At 40.3% G+C, this 26632-nt stretch overlaps 1 pseudogene; it reads left to right on the forward strand.

Moving 5' to 3' along the window:
* The window catches only part of LOC149803984 (perlucin-like), a 42490-nt pseudogene extending 18011 nt beyond the window's left edge, over positions 1–24479 (forward strand).
* The last annotated feature ends 2153 nt before the right edge of the window (positions 24480–26632 follow it).

Genomic DNA, 26632 nt, shown 5'->3' on the forward strand with positions numbered 1-26632 from the left:
ATGATAATAATAGGACCATCTGGAAGTGGAAAGACACAGTTGTTACTTAATCTTATAATGAGATGGTTAAAATGGGATAAATTATATTTGGTAGCCCCGTCAGTTGATGATCAGCGATGTTATAATGTACTTAAGGATTTTAATGAAAACGCTAACGACGTTATCGAGTTTATAACCGATATTGATGAAGCACCATCAGTTGATTCCATAGACGGACTTATTAATAATTTAGTTGTATACGACGATGTGATGCTGGACAAACAATCAAACCCAGCCAGGATTTTTTCTCGAGGTAGACATAAAAATACCGACGTTATTTATGTTACTCAACGATACACACAGATACCAAAAGTGATCAGAGATAACTGTAATATTTTAGTTGTGTTTAATGGCGTAGACACACATACGTTGCGAAATATTCATCAAACCTGGTGCAGCGGTGACATGGATATAATTAAATTCAGAAATTTCTTTTTACGAGCGCAAGCTACTTCGCATGGGTTTATAACAATAAATTTACACGATCCTAGAACAAGATATCGTATTGGACTTGATAAAATATTTGGATAAATTAATAGCAGCAGAGGGGGTGATGACCTCAGTGAAGGCGTAATTGCGTAAACAGCATGCATAATAAACTAGAAAAAATCACCAACGACAATGGAGTAATATTAATTAGAAAAATTCCAGAGATTTTCTCAGTAAAGTGTCGACGCTTTTTTAAACTCTGTCGACGCTTTTTATTTTTCAATCGTTCGTAGAAAGGTTTATTTTCGACGTTTCGACGCCTTTCAGGCAAAGGTCTGTTCACCCCCTCTGCTGCTGATGTAGATGCCATGGGGCTCTGCCACATGGCTCTAAGTTATGAGGACAGGCCCATGGAGAAGCCTGGGAAATCAAGGTAGCAGAATATATGCTACACATCATACAGACTGGGGATACAAAAACAAATTACTAACATATTGTAATAGACTAAGGATTAACCAGTTCTGCACCATAATGGGGTTGGGGTGGATTTTACTACTGTATGTGAATTCTCCATATGTTATTAGATATGTTTCTTTAAAGATATTAGTGCTGCATGTTTAGCTCATTGGACCTAGGGCAGTGCAGGAGCATGTAGTTGTGGCAAATTAGTTGCTTTGTGGTTACATGAATTTTTTATTTTAACGTATAGCTGCTCCCTATTTTCGATAATGTGCCACTTCATAGGCATGTTCTCAGACTTCCTGCGGTCCATGGAGTCAAATTATACTGAATTACTAATTGGGTAATCCCATATTTATTATGTATGTTGGAAATCTCTGTCAGTACGTTTTAGCTATTACTATGTTGATCATTATATTACACTTGGCTTATCAATGTTTGACATTTTACATTCAGCACCGTTTCTTGCACAAATTAAATACTTGTGTTACCTCATTTAATACCAGATGTGTTTCTCAATCATGTGGTTGCTTGATGTGAACGTCACCACACGTGTAGTAAATATGAAGTTTCAGGTTGTTCGTGTTTCGCGGTCAACGAACTTTTCAACGATCGAGTCAAGTTCTTATGGACGCCATTTTTGTTCGTTTGTGACCCATGACCTCGATGGTTAGATATTACAGGTATATGATTCACATACATTTACACTCAGATGAAGTCACAGTGAACTTATTGCCGAAAGTAATATGTTAAATATACCGACTTCATATAAAAACTGTTAGATTTATTGAGTAATGTAATTTGTGTTGTGCATAGTAGCAACCTCAGAAGCAACCTCAATTCTTTTAGTATCGTTGTACCCTGTCATTGGTTTGCCACAGTTTATCCATTCGAGAATTGTTGTTTTGCTACTGAAAACTATATAGAAATATTAGGATACAGAGTTTTTGTCTCAGAGTTTTGTACAGAATAAGATGGGAGAATATTTTATATGCTGGAATATATTGAACCTTATTCATATGTGGTTGATATCGCAAGATTTGCGATAGACTGAGGTTTGCCAGTTTGCCACATCTGATTCGTTTGCGGATTCGGTCTGCCAATTCTGATTAGTTCAGTACTGTCACGTGGTATAAAACCGAAGGATATATATTGGAGTGGAAGACGGTATTTGTCAGATAACTGCAGAACGCGGTCAAATTCAAAACCAGAACCAACATCTGTGAAGTTAAATACTCCCTTTAGGTAATGACGTATATAAATTGCTAAATAATAATAATAGTATAGGACTGACAAAGTAATAATAATACTCTGAATTATCTGGACATTATCTAGGTGAAAAGCTAGTAAAATAAGCAATATTTTGAAATTTGAACGTCCGTGTTTTTAACAATATGCAGAGACAAGCATTTTAGAAAATTACGTAGAAATGTCGAGTAAGTAAATTGATCTTCAGAATTATCGTGCAGTTATCTCCCACCACATTGGTAACCTGGGTTCAACGAATACAAAGCAAATCTTCAACTCTCGTCTGTTGGGGTCACTCTATAATTTCCAATCATGATTTCATTTATTTAACATTGAAACAGACTATTATGTGCTGAGAGATTTTATTGAAAAGATCCAGGAACAAGACATCAGAAATTAATGTTAGTATCAAATTGTTGCAACATAAAGCAGACAAAGCATATACACATGGAATAAGTATTCATGTTTAATTTCATTTATATATATATATATATATATATATATATATATATATATATATATATATATATATATATATATATATATATATATATATATATATATTGATGGTTCCAGCGAAGAGTAAAGCTGAAGTTACTTCCCGCCCTCCTATTTTTAATATACTTTTTCTATAACAATAACAAATTAAATAAGTTATAGACTACTTAGGGGAATTTGAATCTGATATGTGTGCCGTCCTCACATAGAAACCATGCATACACACAAACTATGAATTTTTCTGTATTTCGGAAGCAAATGAAAAACATGTTATAAAAAATCATCGGTGAAAAGAAAATTTAAGTGTCAAAAAGATAGATCCGTTACCGAGAGGACAATTACTGATGATGACCTTGCGATAGTCACTAGGATCAAGTTAATTAAACCTATATAATAACTAATGTGCTAATTCAGCAAGTTGAAAAAATACATTCTGTGATACCCATAAGCAGCGTATATTTTTATGCATTTGTATCGAGATAGACAATTTGAACAATGAAGAATGACATTAAGTTCCAAGATGTTATTGACTAAGTAAAGGGCAATGTGTTTATTCTGCCAAGAAAGATGAGCCAACCGTTATATTTTTCTACAACAACACATTTACTTACTTTTTGCACAGTATATGTGTATTGAAGTTGACACAATGCATGCTATTTTACAAGTACAAGGAATAATGCATATGGTGTAGAGAATAACGTTATCAGAAGTATAAAAACTAATTTATATTGCGTATTAATAACTATGCTTGTGACGTCAAAGAAGACTGCTTATTAAAAAAGGGAATCACGTATTTTGGGCTAACACTGCCAGATTGGTTGATATAAATTAGTTATTTCTTGTCCTAAATGAACAAGAGTATTCTTTGTCGACACCGGATGACACGAAGAAGCCGTTAAATAAGAATTTCAAAGGATTCAATTGTAAGATATACTTTTTCTTGACACTCTATGTAGAGAACTTACTTTATATGCAGAATATGTGGATTCAAACTGCAAACAGTATGTGTGTATTACAATAGTGAATCGCATGCTTACTTCGTACACAATATATATGTATTGAAATGGTAAATTGCATGCTTACTTCTCGCACAGCAAATGTGTATTGAAATGGTAAATTTCATACTTACTTCTTACACAGTCAATGTGTATTGAAATGGCAAATTGCATGCTTACTTCTTACACAGTCAATGTGTATTGAAACGGTAAATTGCATACTTACTTCTCACACAGTCAATGTGTATTGAAATGGCAAATTGCATGCTTACTTCTTGCACAGTAAATGTGTATTGAAATGGCAAATTGCATACTTACTTCTTACACAGTCAATGTGTATTTAAATGGCAAATTGCATGCTTACTTCTTACACAGTCAATGTGTATTGAAATGGTAAATTGCATAATTACTTCTTACACAGTCAATGTGTATTGAAACGGTAAATTGCATACTTACTTCTTACACAGTCAATGTGTATTGAAACGGTAAATTGTATGCTTACTTCTTACACAGTCAATGAGTATTGAAACGGTAAATTGCATAATTACTTTAGACACAGTAAAAATGTATAGAAATGGTAAATTGCATGTTAATGATGGATATATGTATTTTGTCAGTCAAATTATTTTAAAATTCAAAATCTTTGATGCACCAACTATACACAAGCAAAGTTTCAAACTTAACCAAAACATAAATACCAGTCTGTGAAATGCTACAGGATTATTTCCATATAAATGGTATCATACAATATATCTGGAGGACATCTATCTTAGAGGAATAAGATATCCAATTTTAAATTTTGGAATGTAAATCGGGGTATATTTGCTTGGGCTAAATAGAGATTAACTTTAAAACCTGAACATAATCATAGAATGAAAGGAGCGTATACTTGCACGAATTAAATAATACCTGATAACTCAGTTGTAGCTTAACAATCATACATTAAAACAGAAACTGTGAATAAAAATTAAAAGGAACATAAAACAGCGTACGGATGGAAGACAACTGTCAGAAATATTTAAACAAACTTGTATCTTTCTGCATACATTTTGTTTAATTGGAGTGTTATGTATATTTAATTTAATTGTATTGTTTGTCTAATTTTTAAACATTTTTATTCCATTACATACTATTGTAACGTAATATTGTTTACTGGATTCGACATTATCCAGAATTGAAACATTGTATCTGGTTGCTGACCTTGTTCCAGAAATAGTAAGAATCATTAAGTTGAGTCAAGATCATACATGCATGTGGCAATTGGTAACAAACTTCTATTTTTCCTGAAGAACGAACTTTTGACCCTCATCCGGGAATCTGTTTTGCATCTTAGGTAGTCGTATAACTGATGTCGTGATAAAAATTATATCAGTCGTACTTAAACATCTGACACGTTAAGTTGTATTACGTTGTGACCAGTTTGGGCTGAATTTTATTTTCTTCAAATTAATGAATTCAAGTGATTGTTTTCCCTGGAAATACAAAAGTGTTCTGATAATTATTGGACAAAGACATTTACCGTAATTTATGCGGAATTCAAAACTGGAATAATATTTTCTGTGATTCAACAAGAGACTTGTGACACATCGGTACAACGCTGCCTTTTGCAGACGTCATCGCCTTACATTTTGGATATTCATCGGGATTTGAACTGTGATTCACTTGGAAATTTTCATTAAGAGGACTTGTATTTTTTAATTCTTGGATTATTTTTGGATTTAATTTGTAAAACCGTAAGTTCATTGTTCTCATTTTTCACTTTGTATTCTAGGGAAATAAATTATTTGTTAAATTTTACAAAGCTTGCTGTCTTCACTCTTTTCTGTTAATTCTTTTAAGAGCATTGAATCGTAACAAGAGTTATATGAAATTATAAGACGGACATGTTGCCACTCAAATGAAATACTGAACTCACTACAGGTCTGAAAATAGTGTTTGTTAAAACCATTTTCATTTCATACTTAAATCAAGAATTTGAAGATATCAGCGTTACAGAAACAGAAGACGGAACGGTCCAAATGTTTTCATTCCCAGTTTTGGATCCAGAATATCGTTAAGGTGAGCGTAGACATGTAGGCGACGGATCTGTGGGACTGACCCACAAGTGTGGTCCAAGACAAATATGGTACACGAATTTCAAACTAAATACCAGTCATAAATTAGGCCCATTTCAATCTGGATAGGCATTGAACATAAATCATAACTGTATGTCATGAGTAGTTAAGTGGGATACCCTACGTACAATGGGAATTAGCATTACAGGGACCCCTGGGACACTCTACGTACAATGGAAATTTAACATGGAGAAAAATCGTGGGACACTCTACGTACAAGGGGAATTTAACATGGCGAAAAATCGTGGGTCACTCTACGTACAAGGGGAATTTAACATGGGGGAATAGAGTTTGGGTTTGTTTAGGGACAAGGGGAATTGAACATGGGATTTTTTTTTTTTTTAAACTTTTTTTTAAATTTAAATTTAAATTTAGGCAATTGAAAGGCTATCTCTTTTCGAGAAATATGACTGGCCCTGAAAAGGGCCTTTGGGTTTATGTTAATGTATTCATTAACATAAAGGGTACCGCATTGGTCTTCTTCTTGTCCTTAGGCTGCGTCTCACTGTTGGTCCGTAAATCAGCACTCTTTTCAGGCATCCTTGTCTTTCAACGTAGACCCTACGTATCCACAGGCTGGTGTTTGCCCTGTGGACAATGGTCCACTTGGATCGGACATACATGGGTATGTCCGTCCGGAACATCATGGAAGACACAAGCGTAGAAGATTGCACATCGGTCCACATCTTGAAGCGACGAGAACAAGTGAATCAATGCACTGAACTGCGCTTATTTATAGGTAGAGGTAGGATTGAAACGGATTGAGTTCATTCACCAATCCAAACACGCGTTACAAAATTCAGTCAGCCCGCATCCAATCCGAAGAGAGTAGTCTGTGACGTCAGTTGGTCTATATAGATTCGCTAGCGCTTGTGTGCAGTCAATCTATGCGACAGTGATTCAACATGACGGAAACTCAGAAAACGATCCATTGGGGTGCACCAGCAGGGGAGACTGCCCAAGGGAACCCGGACTTACTTTCAGAAGAGGTACATTGGGATTTTGTGGATTTTCTTACCTCGCAAGAATTTGTTCCGGAACCTTCGTTACCTTCTTCATTACCGCAAGTGGAGAATTTTAGACAGAGACAGAAAGAAGAATTGGAGAAATTTATGCAACGACAAAAGGAAGCGGAACAAGCTTTTCTCCTACAGCAACAGCAACAGCAACAAGAAGAGGTAAGAAATAAACAACAGCAACAACAGCAAGAAGAAGTAGCAGCAAAGAAACAAGAGGGTGAAAATCAAACGGCTACGGTACTGTTGGACATTTTAGCGGAGTTAAGAAGTCTGAAACAAATGTATCAGACTTCTTTATCACGACCGAAGAGAATACGACCTTCCCGAGCTAAACATGCCAACCCTGTGACTAAGCCTGTCGTACCACCCTTAGTGATTTCAACCCAATCATCAGAAGTAGGCCTTGGCCGTGGCAAAGGCTTAAGGCAGTTAAAGTTGATTGGTTAAACTCACCCCTACACCAAAATAAAAAGGCCCTTTTCAGGGCCACCCACATTTCTCGAAAAGAAATACAATTTCAATTTGCCAATAACTCAAAAATAAACCCCACCCATTTTACCCTTATAGTACGTGTCTGTGTATGAGTGCGTGAGTGTAGCTTCTTATTTTAAAATCAAAACTCAAAGACACTTACCTTATATCATTCATGTATTCTTTTATCCATTTTTTTACAATCCAATTCACAATTCACCACAGAACACTTTAATTAAAAGTTCATTGACTTCTTCTTTCTCCTTGTTTAGTCTCTCTGTTTTTTGAATTTCTTCACCGTTTTTTCCTCATTTTCTTCCCTTCCTTTCTTCTCCTGTTTCTTTGCTTCTTTTAAATAGAATTGTCTTCTTTCTTCCTCTTCTTCCTCTGAAGAATCTCTCTCTTATTTCGAAGAATCCCTCTCTTCTTCCGAAGAATCCCTCTCTTCTTCTGAAGAATCCTTCTTTTCTTCTGACTCCTCTTGTTTCTTTTTTGGGCAATCTGGAGACCAATGTCCTTTTTCTTTACAATAATAACAGGTATCTTGACTTTTGTATTGTTTAGCCCCTGTTTTTTTTCTTTTTTGACGGTCTGGACACTCTGAAGACCAATGCCCTTTCTTCTGACAGATATAGCAAGTATCCTGACTCTTATCTCGAAAGGAAGGAGAGTAGTCCGTCGGCTGGTCTGAAGAGAATTTTCTAATGACCCCTCGCAAAGCTCTGACGAAACGTTCCATCTGGGTAGTCTCTTCCATCGTTCTCCTCGGTTTGAGAGTGAAATGAATAGTGAAAGGACAAGACACACCCTTTTTATATACGCTGGTTTGCCATGACTATAAATTAGTCTATGGTGTTTGAACTTGAGTCATTTGACGTTTTGCACTCAAGATGAAACGATCCTATTCATTCGAGAAGAAAGAAGAAGAAGAAGAAAGTAAGAGGCAGAAACGTGATCTATCGCCTCGTACCAGGGATGAAATTTGGCACAAATTCATGCCAGTGATTTTGAAGAGGACATGAGTGAACCAGAATCCGAACCCTCTAAACCAAGTTCGTCACCCTTAGTCAACCCTGAAAAATACTATTCCATTCGAGAGACGGAAAAGCGCTCCTCTAGAAAATTTAGAACCACGGCTTACACCTACACGGTGAAGTTTAAAGATTTCAAGGCCGACGTACCCTTAGAGAAAGCAGAAGGGTTTATCACCGAGATGTGGGATTCTTTGCTCACTGCACTCAAGCGACAATGTCAACCCAAAGAAGACGATCGCTTGACACTATCCATAGATCACGACGGTTTGAAATCCCCTGTTTGGATCGAGTTTAGCAGACCCGCAGAACTGACCCCTTCCAAAGTCATGGACAAGATTCAACACGTACAACAATCTAATGACCAGTTTGACATCACCGATGGTAAAGCCACACTGAAAATGGCTCACGTCTCTCTTCCTCAAGGGACAGGACGCAAAAAGATGTTATTGGTGGACGACCTTCGCAACACCAAAACAAGTCTCGTCCGAATTAACAACCCTCAAGACCAGATGTGTTTAGCTCGAGCCATCGTGGTGGGACGAACCTATGCCAACAAGAACGACACGGTAGAATGGAAAAGAACCTGGAACACTATTCAACGTTCCTATCGAGCCAAACAACGAAACGAAGCAGAACTCCTGTTACAACAAGCCGGACTGTCCAAAGACACACCCTGTGGCATTCCTGAGATGCAAAAATTGCAAGATGCCCTAGCTCCACGCTACACCTTGAAAGTGCACCCTCAAGAAATGCGCGGGCCTCTGTTGTTTCGAGGACAAGATTTTAAGGACGGAAAATACATTCATGTCTATCATCACGATGACCATTTCGATACCATTACCAGTATCACTGGATTCCTGGGATACGGTTATTATTGTGAGAAATGTGATTATGGTTATAACAATCGAGAGCAACACAAGCATTGTGGATTGAAATGCCCAGGATGTTTGGCCTCTCCACCCTGTCTGAGCGAAGAACCAGTGCCTTGTTCAACTTGTCTGCGTACGTTTGTCAGCCCTGCCTGTTACCAGCAACATCTGAAGACGCAAGGTTCACAGCAGAAATGTGCTTGTCAACTCTTGAGATTGTGCCCTACCTGTGGACAAGGCATACTTACCAACAATGCCAAGGCACACGTATGTCGAGGAAAGAAAAAATGTCACATTTGTCACCACATCGTGGACTTGGAACACGAATGCTACGTGCAAAAATACCATCCCCCACCAGAGAAAGAGGACGGTCACAAGAAGAAAGGCAATTTCATCTTTTTCGATTTCGAATGCATGCAAGAGACCGGCATTCACATTCCTAATTTCTGCGTGGCTCATCGAGCGTGCGAGAAGTACATTCAAGAACCTATCTTCAGTCATTGCCCTCACTGCAGCAAGATTGCCGGAGGGCGTGAAAAAATCTTTCGGGGACCAAACACGTTAGCCGATTTTGCCCAATGGGTCTTAGACCCCATCGACAAGACGTGGAGCGAAGAGGACATCGAACGTTACGGAGATTGTCATCGTCATGCCACAGTGATGGCTCACAATTTCTCCGGATACGATGGACAGTTTCTTTTGAGGCACTATACGGAACATGGCACCGAACGTCCTAAAGTGATTTTGAACGGAGCCAAAATCATTTTCATGCAAGTGGGACAAGTACAGTTTAAAGATTCGATGAGTTACTTGGCCATGCCTTTGAGCCGAATGCCTAAAACGTTTGGAATGACAGAAATGGCTAAAGGGTACTTTCCACACTTTTTCAATACGGAAGCCAATCAACATGCTGTTCTACCCCATTTGCCTGAGGCTCACTATTACGACCCCGACAACATGCGTACCGAACAACGAGAAGCTTTCTACGCTTGGTACCAAGCTCACGCCTCGGACCCTTTCGACTTTCAGGAAGAAATGTTAAAGTATTGTCGTTCCGACGTGGACATTTTACGGCGTTGCTGTGGAAAATTTCGAGAACTGTTCATGGAACACGGAGGGGTCGATCCTTTGAAAGAAGCTTGCACCATTGCCAAAGCGTGTTCCTTAGTGTACCGCCAACGATTCATGCCTGAAAACACCGTGGCTGTCATCAGTCCTCAAACGACCAACTATGTCAAGCGTCAATACTCGGTCAAAGCCCTACGTTGGTTACATTACTTGTGCGACAAGGAAGACAAATGGATTCAGCATGTCCGCAACGGAGGAGGCGAAAAGACCATCGGAACGTATTCGGTCAATGGCTGGGACTTAGAAAACCCCAAGATCGTGTACGAGTTTAACGGTTGCTTATTTCACGGATGTCCCGTCTGCTACCCTGACCGTGACACTAAAAATCAGTTTTTACAACGGACCATGGAAGACTTGTACCAGGACACTTGTCAGCGACGCCTAAAGCTAGAACAGCAAGGATACCAAGTGGTGGAAATGTGGGAACACGAATACGATCACCGTATGAAAACCGATCCCGAGTTTAAACGCCTCGTGGAAAGTTACCAGTTCATGGACCCGCTGAACCCGAGGGATAGTTTGTACGGAGGAAGGACCAATGCCACCTGTTTGCTGTAACAAGCCGACGAAGAGAAAGGAGAAGAAATCAAATACTTGGACGTGTGTTCGCTATATCCCTACGTGTGCAAATATTGTCGCTTTCCTGTAGGGCACCCGAAATTGCTGACGGAACACATCGACCTGAAAAACATTCGACAATACGAAGGCTTGATCAAGTGTAAAGTTTTGCCTCCCACGAACCTATACCATCCCGTCTTACCTCACCATTGTCAAGGCAAACTGATGTTTCCCTTGTGCCGTACTTGTGCCGAAACGTGCAACCAGGACCAACCTTGCCATCACAGCCAGGAAGAACGGGCCTTGACGGGAACCTGGGTCAGCGTGGAATTGTTCAAAGCTCTGGACATGGGATACCAACTGTTAGAAGTGTACGAAATTTGCCACTTTCCCAAGACACAACAGTACCACAAGGGTGACCCTACTCAGAAAGGCATTTTCGCCGACTACGTGGATGCCTTTTTGAAACTGAAGCAAGAAGCCAGCGGCTATCCTTCCTGGTGTCACACTCCCGAAGACCAAATAAAATACAAAGAGAAATACTACGAACAAGAAGGCATCTCTTTAGACCACATCGAAAAAAACGAAGGCAGGCGATCGTTTGCCAAAGTGATGTTAAATTGCTTGTGGGGTAAAATGGCACAACGACCGTGTTTACCCAAGACGGAATATTTGACAGAACCTTCCCGCTACTTCCAGATGATTCACGACAAAACCAAATACATGAAACACGTGGACGTCGTTCGAGAGGATTTGATCTTGGTCAATTACGAAGAAGATCTGGACTTTGTACAAGACGACCCTTTTGGAAATGTCATCATTGCGGCTTACGTGACAGCTCATGCTCGCTTAAAATTGTACGAAGCTTTAGAACTGTTAGAAGAACGCGTCCTGTACTTTGACACGGACAGTTGCATTTACATCCATCACCCGAGTCAACAGCACCCTGACATCAAAGGAGACCGTTTAGGAGCCTGGACAGACGAGCATCCGGACGACAAGATTCTAAGTTTCGTCAGTGGTGGTCCCAAAAATTACGGCTACGAATACCGGGACAAACAAGGAGAAGTGCACACGACGTGCAAAGTGAAAGGACTGACTCTGAATCATCGTACCAGTCGAGTGGTCAACTTTGGGGTATTGAAAGAAGCCTTGCAATCGGGAGAGGATGGAAACTTTAAAGTGACCACCTATCAACCGAACAAGATTGTACGTTTGCCCACTCACCACATCGTCAGTCGACCCTTGGAAAAAGTCTATCAAATTGTATACCAGAAGCGAGTGCGACTTCCCAATCACTTCACCTTACCGTACGGTCACGTCGGTATTGGTCTGTATATGAAAAGGAACCCTAGGCAAGATCGATAGTTCATTGTTCATTGAAGTAACTTACCATGTCGTTGACGAAGAAGAAACCAGATTGGTTAGGAGTCAAATGTTGGACATCACCGAGACCAGGGTTTTGAGGCTTGGACACAAGCGGTGGCCTAGTATGCACGAGAGTTATTCAAGGAGAAAAGTTACTTTTCAACCCGTGTTAGTGACGGTGCCAGAAGAACCCGTCACCCAGGACAGGACTGTCGTGGACAGGCCTGAAAGACCCTTTCGGGAGGACACTTGTGTGACCTTACCCCCTACTATAGAACTGGTTAGAACTTTACCCAAAACATGTTGTACAGACACTTGTGTTTATTCTACGTTCATGGTTATCATGTGCCTTTTATTCTTGTACTTAAGCCTTTGGCTTTTATGTATTTATTGTCTTTCGTATTCATGTTTGAAAAAAACATTCAATAAACGTGTTCTGAAAAAGTATATAAACTCTTGTCTTGTTTGTTTTTCGTGTCACAAGTGACATTTCTCACACCATGGCTACCTCTGCTGTCTCTGCTCCCTCTTCCTCTACTGTCAAAGTCATCGACGAACACTTAGATCGTGCCAGTTGGGAGGCTTTGTATCTTCGCCATCCCTTTAACATGCTCATTGCTGGACCTAGCGGTTCAGGCAAAACCGAATTCGTCAAACGTTTGATCGAACATAAACATCATTTGATCGATCGACCCCCTCAACGAATCGTGTGGTGTTACAAAGAGTGGCAATCGGCGTACAGCCTCTTGCGAGAAAGTCAAGGCGATTCCATCGTGTTTGTGGAAGGCATTCTTAAAGAAGACGATGGCATCGTCTCTGACTCCCGTCTAACCCATTTGGTCATTTTCGACGACATGTTAGGAGAAGACGAAGAAGAAATTAAACTGTGGTTCACGCGCAAAGGGCATCACCGTAATGCCAGTGTCGTTTACATCACCCAAAATTTGTTTCAACAAAGTAAAGCCCATCGCACCATCAGTCTCAATGCGCATTACGTGGTCTTGTTTAAAAGCCCTCGAGATAAATCGCAAGTGCAAGTCTTAGCCAAACAGTTAGGAACGCCTTGGTTGACTCAGGCGTACGACAATGCCACTCAAACTCCACACGCCTATTTACTCGTCGATTTGAAACCTACGACTCCCGAGGATTTGCGATTTCGTACCCACTTGTTTCACCACTGGTGCCAAGACGGAGGGCCTGTCCTGTACACGTCTCCGTCCTCGACTTCATTTCACTCCCCATAAAAAATCTATAAAAACCTCAGACCCATTTTCGTCTGTCTCACTCTCAGTGCGAACATGACGTCCCTTCAGTCGCATCTTCCCGTCAAATTGATTCGTGCCTTGTATGGCATCAGTCGAGAAAAAGATCCACAAACACGAGATCGTGTCTTAGAAGCTAGTCTCAAAGAAGTCTTACGATGGTTCACGGTGACGGCACGTCAATTACTCCAAGGAATCATTCAGATTCCTCATCAAACCAAACGCTTTTTCGATCGAAACAAAGTCGCTTTGGTCCAACTGGCCGATTCCCGCATCGACACTCAAACCAAAAAACAAATCATTTTGAAACCTGGAGGGAGCGGTACTCTAGGAGGGGTCATCATTCGCTCACTTTTAAGATGGGATCCTAATGCCCCCAAAGTTATCCCCAAGACAAAAGTCCAACGAAGCCCCAAGAAGAAAAAGACCAGGTCCCCAAGGAGAACTTCTCCAGTGGCAGGGCCCTCCTCTGACCAGACACCACCACCACCCCGGAAAAAGAAAAGAAGCCCCCAGAAAAAGAAAAGTCCACAGAAAACTAGTCGCAAGAGAGGCACATCGGCCAGGACGCAATCTTACACTCGCAAACCACGACCTGGCACGGCGGTGACTGCGTCTCCGGCAGCTTCACGTTTGTCCACTTATCCGTTAATGACACCCAGAACTGAAGAGTACTTGGAGACGTTGATCACACCAAGAACTTCTCCGTTGATGACCCCCAAAAGAACTTCCCCAGTGGCAGGACCTTCCAATTTAGTGGCAGTGGCTGCTGCTCACAAAGTACCTTCTCCCAAAATCAAAGTTCAAGAAAGATCGGGCATGTTACAAAGTTTGCTGGATTTCTGCAAGCAAGAACTGGCTCGATTTAGTCCGTTACGTACCCTTGCACGACGTGTCATGCCTGTCCTCAAACTAATACGTCGTAAAGACAATCAGTGGCGACGCGTTCCAGTATAAAAAAGGCCTGTGACCAAGTCGGGTATCAGTGTTTTTTTGGTGCTCCTGAAGACTCAAAGATGTCACCCTCCAGAAAACCCCAAGGAAAGAAAAGGAAAGGACTGCCACCACGTTTAGCCAAACATGGGGACATGTTATCTGTCCTGTCCAAAGCTTCTCCACCCCTACGAAAAAAACTCATTCAAACAGCCTCCAAAGAGGTCATCGATACCGTGTGCGAATGTTGTTTGAACGTTTTGAAAGGCACGATCCCTTTGTCCAAACACCAGAAACAATGCTTAGGCAAACATCGTCACGTTCTTCGCCAAATGGTTCAAAAGAAAATTCCCATTCGTCAAAAAAAGAAGATTTTAGTGCAACGTGGAGGTATTTTACCTCTCTTGTTAGGCCCCATACTGAAAGGAGTCTTGGGAACCATGTTGGGAGGACTGGTGGGAGCAAGCTAAAAAGGCCTCGGAAGTTCCAAGATCTCAGAATCGACCCCTGACAACCCCATGGAAGGACGAAAACTAGCTTTAGTACCTTACAAACGATGGATGGAATACCATCGGTGGCAAGAACAACACACCCGGCATTTACCTCCCAATCCCCATTTGAGCGAGATGTCCCAGTTACAACACGAATTGCAGTCCTTGATGGATCGCCAAGATTTGTCCGAAACAGAAAAATCGCAAAAGTACGGTCAACTCTTGCAACGACTGCAACTCTTTCACCAGAAAGCTTTAGACGAAACAGCTCTACCCACTCTGAAAGATTTTAAGACATTGATGAAAAGTCCAGCACCATCACCAGTACCAGTACCAGTACCAGTACCACCAGTACCCGTGACCAAGACAGAAAAAGGAGAAGAAGAGGAAGGGTTTCAAACTCCACCAGAAAAAGTACGCAAGTTAACAACACCACCTACCTCCAGAATTGGATGGATTAAAAAGATGATGGCCACCCCTTCTTCCTCACAAGAGAAAAAGAAAGTGAAGACAGAAGTGAAGACAGAAGTGAAACAAGAACCGATATCCCCCGCTCAGACATCCTTCTCCTCTTCGACACCGATTGCTGGCCGCACACGCAAAGCATTGCAATCCAAGAAAATACCCCAAGAGAAAAAGAGTAGCATCCTCCAAGAGTGGGTGTCTTATTAACACACCAACCAACACAAAAAAATTGGAAAAAGTCTTAGCCAGCATTTACTACGATCCCTCCCATCCTGCAGGTTACGCAGGAGTTCAAAAATTGTATCGTGCTGCCAAAACGCGACTGAAAAGTCTCCGTTTACCTCAAGTGCAACGATGGTTACAAGAACAAGCTACCTACACTTTACACAAACCCATTCGACGCAAGTTTGCCAGAAGTCGCACCCGAGTGGAAGGCATCGATCATCAATGGCAAGCCGATTTAGCCGATGTCTCTAATTTGGCCAGCTACAATCGTGGCTACAAATATTTGTTTTGTGTCATCAACGTCTTTTCCAAATTTGCCTGGGTCGTGCCCTTGACTTCCAAATCGAGCAGCGAGTTAGTGCGAGCCCTGCAACGGGTGTTGAAACAAAGCGGTCGTCACCATCTTCGATGGCAAACGGACAAAGGCACCGAATTTCTGAACCAAGCTTTCCAAAAAGAATTAAAGAAACGTGACATTCATTTTTTTACCACCGAGAATCCCGAAACCAAAGCCAGCATCGTGGAACGTTTTCAGCGTACTTTGAAAGAACGCATGTGGAAATATTTTACGCATCACCACACTCTGAAGTACATCGACATCTTACCGCACCTGGTGCAAGCGTACAAGTGCTCAAAGGAACGTTTTATTTGCCCGAGTTACAACGTGTCACCAAAAAAGAAGACGACGTGTACGACATCGAAAGCATTCTCGAACGCAGAACCCGTAAAGTGGGCAAACGACGTGTCAAAGAAGTCAAAGTACGTTGGAAAGGATATCCACCCAGTTTTGATTCTTGGATCGACGCTTCGCAAGTCATCGACTATAAAAAGAAGTGACCATCATGCCCTTTCACACAGCAGAAAGAGCTACGTCGACCACTCCTCCTTCACCTAGTTCTTCTGTGCAAGATTTACAAAAACAACCCTTGTGGGTGTGGTGTGGAGAACGTTTGCCTAAAACGCAAATCGTCTTTTTCTGCCAAATCTTCGTGGTGTATTGTGTCATCGGGGCAGCCATTGCCAATTTGAGTTTGCAACAAGGAGACAAACAATTGTGGACCATTTTATTGAGCAGTTGCATCGGTTACCTGCTTCCTAATCCCTCCCTGAAATTCACCTCGAACGGGAACCCCGGGAACCTTGTGTCCAGTGCCAGTGCCAGTCACCACTCCAACAACAACAACAACCAGAACCCCATTTTGGGCGGAGACATGCCTCTGACGTCCAGTAACCCCTCGGACAGCCACAGAACTCTGGAATTATGAGTCACCAAAACCAATTTTACTTAACTTTACCCAGTGACAGTTCCATGGAGGTGTTTCCCAAGAACACGTTGTGCTGTTACACGGCCAAATTACCTCAAGCCATCCAGTTAGATCACGAAGCCCATTGGGAAGTGGCTTTAGTAGAAATGATTCACCCGACCCAAGTCCTCAATGTCCTTCCCAATCAAAATTTTTTTGATGTGGAAGTTCATGACGAGCAAATGCAACAGTGGATGGATAGCAATGTCAAATATGACAAGAAAACCCGTACACAAAAGTACACCACCTATCACTTGTTCATTCCCCCAGGCTATTATTTTAGTGGTCAACATTTGGTCAGCACCATAGCCTCCAGGTTTAATGTCGTGTTTCTGAAAGCTTTGGAGCATGTCAACAAAAGTGTCACCATGGAGTACCACAAAACAGCTCGTCGCTTCTTGATGAAATTTGAACGAAGTAAAATCGTGTCCATTTTATTTTGTCCTGAATTGTTTGACATGTTGGGCGGAGACATGGACATGAGAAAGGCCATGCTCAAGAAAAACGAATTACCCATCGTTTACGACAACGAGTCTTTTAGCAAGTTATTTTGTGCCCCGGTAGAACTGAACCAAGGACTGAATTTGATGTTCGTGTATTCCGATGTGGTGGAGTACAACGTGGTGGGACACACCTCCGTACCGTTACTGCGTGTCATTCCTTTCAAAGTAGATTCTGCCACGAACGCTGACGAGGAAGGTGGAAACACTTACCACGTCCACCGCGAATTTGTACATCCTCACTATTTGCCTGTCAGTAAGTCGTATTTGGACACGGTCAACATTGCTATAAAAGGAGATCTGGGACAAAATATTCCATTCACCAAAGGAAAAGTCACGGTGAAACTCCATTTTCGAAAACGGTTCTCTCACGACTCGTAAGTAAGTCATGTATCCAGTGTACCGAGGGGTTGCTCGACAGCGAGGACACGGCTTAGGAGATATGTTAAAATCGGCCTTTCGTTCGGTGGCCCCGGTGTTGAAACCGATGGTGACACGCGCATTGCACGCCTTGAAAGATGCGGCACTGACGCAAGGCAAAGAATTTCTCCAAAATGTCATCATCGACAAACAAAACCCTAAAGAAGCCTTCATGAGGGCAGACAAAAATGTCTTGCTGCAAACGGGCAAAGACATTTTAGGCCAACGAGAAACACCTATAAATGCCTTGCACGCTACCGAGTCAGGCATTCAGCAAGGACAAGGCAGAAAGAGACGACGAAGAAAACACCCTTTCACCAGACTTCAAGCGAGAAAGGCCAAGAAAAGAAGAACCGTTCGAGACTTAGACGTTTTCGATTATTGAGAAAAGAGACAAAAAAATGATGCACCGAGAATCTTGCGCTTGTTCCAAGACGGAACTGGATCTGTTTGCCATGCCCCCCACGATGATGACGATGCAAGAATCCCAGTGGGTGGAATTTCACCCCGTCTCCTCACTGACCGATTCCGCTCCCATCGAGTTTGAAATCAAAGGACAGCCCGAAGATTACATCGATCTGAATAGCAGTTACTTGTACCTGAAAGTCAAAATTCTAGATAAGACTGGAGGTGCTATAGACGATGAAGCAGTAGCTCCCGTCAACAATTTCATGCATTCCTTGTTCAGTGGAGTGGACTTGTACTTGAATAACAAACTGGTCAGTAGCAGCATGGATACTTACCCTTATCGTGCCTACCTGGAAAATCTCTTGACGTACGGAATAGATGCCAAGAACACTCATCTCAATGCCTGTGTGGTATGGGAAGCTGACGAACCTACCAAGTTTGAAATATTGGAAACTGATGAAAAGAAAGACAACAATGATGGATTTGTAGAACGAAGAAAGAGAATCACGGGAGCCGACACAAGTTTAGAACTGATGGATCGTTTGCATTTGGACATGTGGTTGCAAGAAAAGTATTTGCTGAACGGGGTGGATGTCCGCCTGAGACTGAATCGTAGCAGTGCCGCTTTCCATTTGATGGCTGATAGTGACGGTTACAAAACCAAAATCCTAGAAGCCAGACTCTACGTACGCCGTGTGGAAGTGTTACCTAAAGTGGGAAACGACATCAGTCAGACGTTGAGCAGAACGACTGCCAAGTATCCCATACGACGCGTGGAAGTGAAAACCTTCACCATTCCCAAGGGACAGCGATCCATGATCGAAGATCATCTGTTCCAAGGACAGTTACCCAAACGTTTGATCGTTGGTATCGTCGAGAATACAACCTTTAACGGAGCTGCCGAAAAAAATCCTTTCTACTTTCAACACTTTGGCGTGTCCAAAATCGAAGTCAGTCGCGATGGCAAGACCTTGTGTACCCGACCTTTCGAACCTGACTTTACCAAGAAGAATTACTTGAGATCGTACTTGTCCCTGTACGAAGCCACCGGACAGTTAGGAACCAATACCAGTCACGGTATTACGTACGAGGATTATGCAGGAGGCTACGCTTTGTGGGCTTTCGATTTCACTCCAGACCAAGGCAGCGACGAGGGACATTTCCACCCTATAAAATCCGGCCAGATTCGTGTAGAAATTCAGTTTAAAGACCGAGACCCTGATGAAACGGTGAACGTCATCCTGTATGCAGAATTCGATAATACCATAGAAATCAACAGTTTGAGAGAAGTCATCCTAGATTACTAGAAACCATGGAAGACTGTTATCCCTCTTTACCTAGTGGAGAAACTTTAAAGATGGAATGTGATGCTGTGTTTTGAAAAAAAATTGTTTGATGTTATGATGTTGGATTATTGTTTAAAATGTTAGAGTTGTTGTTTAGTGTTAAGTGATTTTTGAATAAAAAAATGTTGTGTTTTGAAAAAATGCCTTTGTCTTTTGTTTAGCTATAAGAATGTTGGATTAATGCTCTTTCATTTCTTACTATCCCTCTCATGACACTCACTAAACGTTGCGACTCAAAAACCGTGTGGGGGATGTTTTCCTTCACGTCCGCGCTTTGACTTTAAGAACCGGGTTGTTTCCAGTCTAACCATCCATTGTCGACTCATCCTCCTAAGAAGATGTGCTCCAAACTAGCTAAACTCAACGAAGCCTACGTGAATTTGCATAGGGTCAGACACAGTCTGATACCGAAGCCAGAAGAAATAGAGAATGTGAGAATGTTAAAAATCACTGAAGACCTGATAGAAGAGCTCTTCAGAGAAGAAATGAACAGGGAAAAAGAAGAATGGACAGAGAAGTACAGACTTCAGAGACAGCAGCAACAACAACAACAAGAGCAGCAGCAGCAACCTGAAGCTGACAGAGGCTTTGTCGATTGTCGTATCGACACCAAAGAGTTCTTCTTCTCTTTCCGAAGAAGCAGACCTATCGCCAGAAAGTCTATCCTCAGAGGACATCGCATTCTTAGAAACTAAAAAGAATGTCATAGCAAAACAAAAAAAACCAGCCCTTTTCAGGGCTACCCAATACTCTAGAAAAGAAATAACAGTCGATTTGCCAATGTGTGTAGGTAGAGTAGTGTGAAAATAAACACTAACTCTTTTTTTAAAAAAAATGTGAGGGTATGTGTTTGTGTGTTTGTGTTTGTAAGTGGTTAAGTAAGTTGGTATGGATAGTAGATTAAAATGATGTCTTTTCTTTTTTTTTGGTGTTTGAGGTGTAAATTTGGGGTTAGATTGGATTGCTTTGCGTATGTGGATAGTCTATTGAAGTGATTTATAAAAAATTTTAAAATAGTGATGGGTAGCATAAAAAAGTGAGTGAGTGTTTCTTTTAGGTCCGCGCGTTGTTGTTTTTTTTGGTTATGATCTAGGTAAGATCAATTTTATGTTTTTAGGGGGATGTTTTCCATCACGTACGCGCTTTCACTATAAATTGAAACTCGTTCGGCAGTCCAGCTACCCTTGTTGATTGATCAACACCAAAAATGAACACGAGACTGGAGAAACTGTTGGAACTTCATGTGCATCTGGAATATGCCAGGCGCATATTAAATGAACTGGCCGCGGAAGCCATTGTGGAGGAGGGAAGGATAAGAGAGGAGGAGGAAAGAAGAAATAAAGAAGAGGAGGAGAGAAGATATAAAGAAGAAGAGGAAAGAAGATACAAAGAGGAGGATAGAAGATACAAAGAAGAGGAGGAGGAGGAAAAGGAGAGAAGAAGAAGAAATTTCAGAATCCCAGAGAGCGAAAATTGGGATTCTGAAGCGACATATCCTGCCTCTGCTCTCTCCCCCAAAAAGGTAAAAAGTAACTAGGGGACAAGATGTGTATGCGGCGCCAGGCCTGGAAGGTGCCACCATTAACCAGGTGTCCATGAAGTTCCAAACAAAAAAAAACAGCCCTTTTCAGGGCTACCCAATACCCTAGAAAAGAAATAACCATCAATTTGCCAATGTGTAGGTAGAGTAGTGTGAATATAAACACTAACTCTTTTTTAAGATAGTGTGAGGGTATGTGTTTGTGTGTTGGTGCTTGTAAGAGCTAAGGTATGTTTGTGGGAATAGTAGACTATGGGTTTCTTTATTGTTTCTTAGCGTAGGTGAAGAGTATAGTTAGGGTTCTGTAAGCGCTCACGTATGATTGTGTGGATAGTAGATTATAGATTTTGTTTATTGTTCTTAGCGTATGTGGAGAGTATAGTTTGGGTTTTGTAACCGCTCACGTACGATTGTGTGGATAGTAGATTATGGATTTTGTTTATTGTTTCTTAGCGTATGTGGAGAGTATAGTTTGGGTTTTTATTATATGAAATGAGAAAGTAGGGGGATGTTTTCCTTCACGTCCGCGCGTTGTTTGGTCATGATCTAGGTAAGATCAATTTTATGTTTTTTAGGGGGATGTTTTCCATCACGTACGCGCTTTCACTATAAAACTAACAGTGTTGGTCATTGGAGCCCATTCTACGGAATAAGCAAACAAGAAGATGCCAGCAGCTTCAGCTTTATACAACGATCTTATGGGAAGTTGGTATTGGATGGTAGATGGATTGAGTGTAGCAGAAAGGGTTGAACAGGAATGGAGGTATGCAGTGACAAAAGACTTCGTCTCAAGACAAGTAACCAGCCTACACTTATCAGTAAATATTGTAAAAGAAATGATAGAGGATGAGGAGAAGAGAATCAGAGGTTTAATTAACCTACCGTATGTGAAAGTGGGTAAGTTAAAAGAAGCAATAGATCATGTGACGAGTGCAAGGTGCTTTCTAGAAGACATTGCAGAATGGACAGATTGGTGTTTCGCGAAGTGGGGGTTAGAAAAACTTAAGAAAGCTGAAGAAGTAATGAGGAATGTGCTGACCGAAGAGGTCAAGAAGATCAAAGAAAAGTGGTCAAAGGAAAGAAAAGAAGAAGAAAATAGAAAAAAAAGGAAGAACTAGAAAAACTGAACACAAACTGGATGAAAATCCAAGAGAAGTTCCGGGCCATGGGCCACCCGGACTGGATGCCGGAAACAGAAAAGAAGAAAAAGAAAGGAATGATGGACAAAATAAGAGGATGGTGGAAAAAGTTAAGAAGTTAAAAGAAGAAAAAACCCAAAGGCCCTTTTCAGGGCCAGCCATATTTCTCGAAAAGAGATAGCCTTTCAATTGCCTAAATTTAAATTTAAATTTTAAAAAATTTAAAAAAAAAAAAAAAAAAATCCCATGTTCAATTCCCCTTGTCCCTAAACAAACCCAAACTCTATTCCCCCATGTTAAATTCCCCTTGTACGTAGAGTGACCCACGATTTTTCGCCATGTTAAATTCCCCTTGTACGTAGAGTGTCCCACGATTTTTCGCCATGTTAAATTTCCATTGTACGTAGAGTGTCCCAGGGGTCCCTGTAATGCTAATTCCCATTGTACGTAGGGTATCCCACTTAACTACTGTCATGTCCCACTTAGGGGTTAGGGATTGCAATAAATGGCTCTTAAAAACTGTGCAACATTAACTGAAGGAAGGTGTACTGTATCCATTGCTAAATCACCTCAAATAAATGAGTCGGGTTTTAGATAAAACAATTCTCAAAAATGTTTAGTGATCTAGCAATTATTATAAATAAATCTCCAAGAAAAATGTGTGAATTAAAAATAAAGCACTTGGGAAATGGTTCATTTAAACATGTAGAAGAACGTTTGAAATTTGAAAACTGTGGATAACATGTTTGTGTGGCACACTTAAGGAGAATATCTATATAAATGTCAGCACTCGGTAAAAACTATCTCATATTCACAGATAGAACTGAGATAACAACTTGAGAAAAGGGAGCGACTCAGTTTGTGAAAGAAGAAACGAAATACATTGCTAACAGAACTCTTGGATAGATCTATATAAAAAAAAATATGTTGGAAAACCGCTCCTACTTGTTGTCTAGAAAGTATAAAGTACTTTTCTGCATCTTTAACAATTTTTTTGAAAATATCGCTTGCGGCCGAAAATTGTACAACTTGCCGACAATGTCCCGCTGGATGGCCTAGAATGGGGAACTCTTGCTATTTTGTCTCCGTCTTGAAAGCAAATTGGTATCATGCAAAACACGCATGCGAGAACATGGGCAGCCATCTTGCTACCTTGCAAACGTTCATTGAAGACATGTTTGTATCGATCTATTTAAGAAACATTCAAAATCACCTATCTGACGCAAGCTACATCTGGATGGGAGGTTCAGACTTGGACAAAGAAGGACAGTGGAAGTGGGTTACTGGTGAATTATTTTCTTACACCAATTGGAAAAAAGGCGGAACAAACGGACTAGTTCAGGAACAAAACAATCACTTGGGATTGGAACACTGCCTAGATTGGAGCAATGGATGGAATGACAACAAATGTTTCGCCGAGTACCACTTTATTTGTGAAAAGGATATGTGTGTGTAACACATGAAATGAAGAACAAATACAATTGCAGTGAGAGTTTTATGATACAAATTAGTGACCTTGAAAAAATACGAGTATAATGTAAAATATTCTTGACATGGACAACAAGCATGTTTTATTGTAGAAAGCGGAATGTAGATTTACCTGTATTTCAGTTATGAAGTAATTTGTAAATTGGATCGTTTAGTACAATATCTATTTAAAGTTAAAATTCAAACATGAAGAAAGCAGAAGACACATCAGACTGTGCCCGGCTACAGTGCATAAGTGAAATCATTTGTATAACTAATATATACATAATAACATAACCAGTCGCAAGGATGAATACTACACAAATGTATGCAATTTCAGTGCTATATCTGTCTGGTATCGACTTTAGTTTTGGTTGCTTCATTCAGCATAAAAATATAATATCAGACATAAAATCTCCCATAAAGGTCTAACATGTATTTTGTTCTTCCCTTAACCTGAATGTGAATTATTTCTTAGATTTCCATTGAAGTTGAATATTTTATCTCCGACAATACTGAAAAACAGAAACAACGGAAAGTGAACAAACTGGCACGTGACAAAAATATATATAAGTAAATAATAAGACCTCAACGAACTGAAACGGAACATATGTTCATAAAGGACGACCACAATCAACTTTCATAGGAAAACGATGTGTTTAAACATTTATAATCATAAAGAGTTGTGTGTATGTACGTGTTTCAATTGAGTTAATTACGAAATAACTATCACTGGTATCATGATCATTACGCTTTCATCGTTTTACATACTCCCTGTGACCACCAATCCGTATTCGGGAGTATTAACTTTATTACGCCACACGACTGGCCCATCGTGGAATCGTGTGACGCACTAAAGTTAATACTCCCGAACAAACCTGTAGTACCCTACCGGAGACCAAAAACCTCAAGGACATCCTGGTCAGGGCGAAGCTAACGCCAATCACTAACCAAGATAACACTAGTCGATCTGGCCCCTATGGCGATAAATGGTGCAAAACCTGCCAACATATGATAGAAACCAGAACATTTTCTAGCACAGTGACTAGAGAAAAACTGAACATACATGGATAAAACAAACCGTGTAAAGCAGAGAATGTAATTTATCTCATTACATGTAAGATCTGTGGCATCCAGTATGTCCGAGAAACTGAAAAACTACACAAAAGGATCAACCTTCATAGATTTGATTGGATGACAAAAAATCTGTACAGAAATCCAGTCGTAGAACACTTCTCCTCTCATGGCCATACTTTCAGTGATATAACATTTGTAGCAATTGCTCACAACCCCAAATGGAGTTCCGAAACTAGGAAACAAAAGGAATCTTACTTGATACGCCGCCTTAGAACATTGAAACCAAGCGGTTTAAGCCAAGAAGACTAGAAAAAGACAGCCATTCACAAATAAAATTACCTTCTTGCAGCCGGCATTTTCTCTTTTCAATAATTCTCTAAATGTGCTTATTAGTCACCCAATAACCTATAATTACAACTAAAACAATGAAATATCTGGGATATAATTTGCGCGTACATAAATTTACATAAAATAAGAGATGACGCTATAGTCTCACCGGATAGATTTGTATTTTGACACCTCCCTAATTTTTAAGGTAGAAGGCATGATCCTAATTATCACAAGCCTAGCATTTATTAATTCATACAGAAGCTAAATCTGTAATGTGGTTTACATTTACTTTGAGTTAGGCTTGGAAATGGGTTGGATTGTTGGTGACTGCCTGTCACAGTTAGACGAGCATTGGACATCAAATGCGTAACTTGGGCTGCAAATGAGCAGCCGACTTGGCTTACGTATTTACATGTGTCTGCTACAGAGATAAATATCTAAAAATCTAGATAGTTGAGGGATGATACAAAGTATGGCAATTTGTTATAGTATTGTTGAACTTTATTCACGCATAAGGCACATACTGATTCTTTTAGCTGCGTTTCACAGGAAAATATCCAAAATAGCTCTTTGCTGTTAAAAATGAATTTAAAATTTAAGGGTTGGTGGCAGTGTTGGTTCAGTATAAAAGCCACCAGTTGCATTATGAATTAACCTGATAGAAAATTCAAGTAATAATCATATGATGTGGCAGCCAAATATTATTGTGCGGTAGTGGTATCAACTTAATCTTTGAACAATATATACGTTTGTTCCCATCAAACATACAAACAAACGAAAATATAAAAAGATATGAATAATAATTGTTTACAATTAATAATTTACTTATGGTAGGTCTTGGTTGTCGCCCTAGTGGAGAATGCTCTCAATAAAACACTTGACCTCATACATTTGGAGAAATGACATTTCTTACGTAAATGTGTCGTTGGGTAAAACAAAACACTTCCTGAACATTTAGTATTTGAGTAAAACACCCACACGTACCTCAGGGTTCCATAAGAAAAACTAACTTAACATACTGAGGATTAGTAACAGTAATTAAAATAGCGATATAGTAATCAAGTAGTGTTGCCTCTACAGTTAGATCCTACAAACTAGTACGTAAAATGTGTACACACTTTTACATACATCTTCGGGTAAGTTTATTTTCTTACCATTTCGCATTTCATTTGGAGAACCCCATACAAATATGTTGTATACCGAAAGACAGTGACTAAATCACAGACAGCATGTTAGCAAAAGAAATATGTATATTTCCCATGATGAATAAATGTTGAAAAGATATGTAATTTTGAAGGATAATGAGCTATATAAACTTGTCAAGAAAAGATTTAGAAGTTAAGAATCAAACTTGACCGAAACAATCGATAAACTTGACAATGCCTAGCATTTTATAGAAACTAAAATAATATTGTTACAATTAGGCAATATTTACACAGTGACGGAATTTGTGAGGACAACCAAATGAAATTTATCTGGTCATATTTGTTCAAAAT

The sequence above is a fragment of the Sinohyriopsis cumingii genome, chromosome 3, assembly GCF_028554795.1.
Source record: "Sinohyriopsis cumingii isolate HCF-2022 chromosome 3, ASM2855479v2, whole genome shotgun sequence".
Taxonomy (NCBI): domain Eukaryota; kingdom Metazoa; phylum Mollusca; class Bivalvia; order Unionida; family Unionidae; genus Sinohyriopsis; species Sinohyriopsis cumingii.